The 4,362-nt window shown below is 37.8% G+C and overlaps 1 pseudogene across 1 annotated transcript; it reads left to right on the top strand.

The window, feature by feature from the left end:
• The first annotated feature begins 678 nt into the window (after window positions 1-678).
• On the top strand, window positions 679-2,022 carry LOC307194197 (eukaryotic initiation factor 4A-II-like; annotated as a pseudogene). The gene has a single exon. The product of its transcript is annotated as a eukaryotic initiation factor 4A-II-like (transcript).
• The last annotated feature ends 2,340 nt before the right edge of the window (window positions 2,023-4,362 follow it).

Raw genomic sequence — 4,362 nt, 5'->3', positions numbered from 1 at the left:
AATTAGGATCTCTACTTGAACCAATTGCAGAAGGAATTTCTACCATTTCCATATAAAAAATCACCACCATTCATATCAAGTTGAATTGCATTTCAAAGTACACTAGACCAGGAGTTAAGAGACCATATTTTAGTCCCAGGTGTGCTATTAATAATCCCAAGTAGCTTGCTGCAAACTACTTTTTCTCCTTCAAACTCCATTTTTCCAACTATAAAATAAAATGTTTAGAAGGAAGATCTAGGGTACCTTCCAGGCCCCAGATGCAGATCCTGATACATTGTATTCATTCATTCATTTATTCATTTATTTATTTATCCGTTCAACTGATATTTACTGGGTATCTTGTCTGTGTCAAGTGTTGGAGATACAGCACCTGGGATACAGCAATGGAAAACACCATCAGAAGCCCCTACTCTCCTGGAATTTACATAGTCATGATGGGAGACAAATAATAAATCAACAAGTAAATGCAGTAATTTCAGATAGCTATAAATGCCGGTAATATGATTAAATGTCTGATGCGGAGCAAGGATTTGGTTTGGGTATATATGTGCAGATTGATGTACAATGCATAATATATTTGCCCCACAGTGCTTCATATTTGAGTGATGTTTAACTGCAACTTTCCTTGCAATTAGATTTTTGTACCCACTGGTATAAACAGCAAAAATAGCTTATAGACATCTTATATATTGTTCTTTATAGATTAGCTGCCCAATTTAGGCAAAATCCCTTTTAAAATATAATTATAATCTGGAGCATATAGACAGAATATTAACATAGAAGTAAAAAGGTATTAGCTTTCCAGTCGGGCACTGAGTGGTTCATTGGATCATGTCTGGTAGCTCCGCGGATTATAACAGAGAACACGGCGGCCCAGAGGGAACGGAGCCCGATGGTGTCATCGAGAGCAACAGGAATGAGATTGTGATAACTTTGATGATATGAATTTAAAGGAGTCTCTTCTTCGAGGCATCTATGCTTATGGTTTTGAGAAGCCATCAGCTATTCAGCAGAGAGCTATTAGCCCGTGTATTAAAGGGTATGATGCGATTGCTCAAGCCCCGTCAGGTACTGGCAAGACAGCCATATTTGCTATTTCCATCCTGCGACAGTTGGAGATTGAGTTCAAGGAGACCCAAGCACTAGTATTGGCCCCCACCAGAGAACTGACTCCACAGATCCAAAAGGTAATTCTGGCACTTGGAGACTATATGGGAGCAATTTGTCATGCCTGCATTGGTGGAGCCAACGTTCGAAATGAAATGCAAAAACTTCAGGCTGAAGCACCACATATTGTTGTTGGTACACCAGGGAGAGTGTTTGATATGTTAAACAGAAGATACCTTTCTCCAAAATGGATCAGAATGTTTGTTTTGGATGAAGCAGATGAAATGCTGAGCCGAGGGTTTAAGGATCAAATCTATGAGATTTTCCAAAAATTAAATACAAGTATTCAGGTGGTGTTGCTTTCTGCCATAATGCCAACAGATGTGTTGGAAGTGACAAAAAAATTCATGAGAGATCCCATTCGAATTCTGGTGAAAAAGGAAGAATTGACCCTTGAAGAAATTAAACAATATTATATTAATGTTGAAAGAGAGGAATGGAAGTTGGATACACTTTGTGACTTGTACGAGACACTGACGATTACACAGGCTGTTATTTTTCTCAACACAAGGCATAAGGTGGACTGGCTCACTGAGAAAATGCATGCCAGGGATTTCAGTTTCTGCTCTGCATGGTGACATGGACCAGAAGGAAAGAGATGTTATCATGAGGGAATTCTGATCAGGGTCAAGCTGTGTTCTGATCACTACCGACTTGTTGGGGTCGATAGCAGCAGTTGATGACGAGATGGCACTCAGAAACGGCGATGTAATTTAGGACGTGGAATCATAAGTGAAACAGCACACTGTCTGAATAAAGAGCGAAATTGGCAGAGCGGGTCGATTTGGGAGGAAAGGTGTGGCTGTAAACTTTGTTACTGAAGAAGGCAAGAGGATTCTTCATGACACTGATACTTTCTACAATACTACAGTGGAGGAAATGCCAATGAATGTGGCTGACCTTATTTAATTCCTGGGATGAGATAGTTTTGAATGCAGTCCTCGCTGTTGCTGATAGGCGATCACAACGTGCATTGTGCTTCTTTCTTTGGGAATATTTGAATCTTGTCTCAATGCTCATAGCGGATCAGAAATACAGATTTTGATAGCAAAGCAACATTAGTCGTGAGCTCTTGTGAGGAAAGTCGTTGGCTTTATCCTCTTTAGAGTTAGACTGTTGGGGTGGGTATAAAAGATGGGGTCTGTAAAATCTTTCTTTCTTAGAAATTTATTTCCTAGTTCTGTAGAAATGGTCATATTAGATGTTCTCTATCATTTAATAATATACTTGTGGACTAAAAGATATAAGTGCTGTATAAAATCAGCCAATTATGTTAAACTAGCATATCTGCCTTTATTATGTTTGTCATTAGCCTGACTAGAAAGGCCTTTATTTATTTATTTATTTATTTTGCGGTATGCGGGCCTCTCACTGTTGTGGCCTCTCCCGTTGTGGAGCACAGGTTCCGGACATGCAGGCTCAGCGGCCATGGCTCACGGGCCCAGCCGCTCCGCGGCATGTGGGATCCTCCCGGACTGGGTTACGAACCTGTGTCCCCTGCATCGGCAGGTGGACTCTCAACCACTGTGCCACCAGGGAAGCCCGCAGAAAGACCTTTAAAATTGATTTTTTTAGAAAGCATTTGAATGCATTTTGTTTGGTATTATATTTATTCAATAAAGTATTTAATTAGTGCTAAGTGTGAACTGGACCCTGTTGCTAAGCCCCAGCAAGCAATCATCCTAGATAGGGTTAAACGTTTACCCCAGTAAAATTGCCATATTGCACATGTCTTAATGAAGTTTGAATGTTAAATAAATTGTATATTCACTTTAAAAAACAAAAAGATATTAAAGTGAAAAGGATATGAGAAGAGGGTCATTCAGTTGTTCATCCATGGGGCACCATGACAGATCAGAAGGTGGTTAATACTTGCCACGTCCAGAAAGGAAGCACAAAGGTAGCATCAAGAAGACCATGCTTACTGATATGATTTTGCATGGATTACGCACACTTATGTTTCATCTTTTTCTTTTATTAAATGATGAAAATATTTGTCCCTCTCTATTTTCCATTGAAGACATAAAGATAAATTTATAATTTCCCTAAATTTGAGATGCTATTTGCTACCATGTGCTTACTGAGTTTACAAAAGGCATATTCATCACTAAAGCAATCTGCATGTGCCGTAACAGTCAAGTACAGCTTTGTTAGGACGGGTTTTGAAAGTATGTATTGTCACTATACAGTGATTGTCATTTTTAAAATAAAAATCAAGTCTGTGTTTTAAATCATACAGAAATCCCTAAAGTTTTCCTCTTAGCTGATTTGGTGAACAAGTTCTGTATTTTACAAACATCTCACCTATAAACGACTTCAAATAGTACTGTGCAAAATGGAACAGAAATGCAAAATAATGGACAAAAATCTGTGGTGATGAAAGATGTCTATTTCATCGATATACTTGTTCACATAGGAGATTTGGAAAATAATGTTAAGTATGCCTCATTCTCCCAGAATTCCACAGAGGAGTGGATGAGGATCTTCCCTTTACACGGACACATATCAAATGTAAAAAACTATTTTTTAATAGGCCAAATTGTACCTCCCTAAAACAAAGATGGGTTGAACCCAGAACACTAATCACACCAGCTTCTAAGCAGAACAGCTGCTGCCACATCAAGATGCTCTGGGCAAAGATGAGTGGAATAAGTTGGCCTTTGCCAAAGAAACTGTAACAATGTAACTGCAAAAACAACAACAAAATCCACTCAATTTCCAAAAGTGACAAAATACTCTGAGAAAGTACCTTAAAGTCAGAGTTAAAGATACTACCACTACTTATTTAGAGCTAAAATTTCTCTTCCACAATATGGAAATAAAGAATACACAATTAAACCATTTTAGATAAGATTTATTTACTTATACAGAAAGTTTTTATCTCAACATAATATACATTTTTCAATCTGTTTAAAAAACAGTAAATAATGACCTACTGTACACTGAGGAAACTACTAAACAACCTTTAAAACAATTATTTGGTAATTATAAATGCTCTAGAAATAAAAGAAAATTTCTTTTAAGATAAAAGCTTCTAGTGATACTGAGATATCTAGTGATCCTGAGGTATAACAGGAAAACTTATTCCAACTTAAAAAAATGTATATATGATGCTCAGAAGTGTCACACTGGCTATGTCATTAGAAACACAGAGCATTTTTCTGGGTGCCATTGTCCACAAGGCCCCATGAC

This window comes from Stenella coeruleoalba, assembly GCF_951394435.1.
Source record: "Stenella coeruleoalba genome assembly, chromosome: 11".
NCBI classification, from domain to species: domain Eukaryota; kingdom Metazoa; phylum Chordata; class Mammalia; order Artiodactyla; family Delphinidae; genus Stenella; species Stenella coeruleoalba.
Note: the sequence above shows the minus strand (reverse complement) of the source record. Positions and strands in the feature narration are given on the sequence as shown.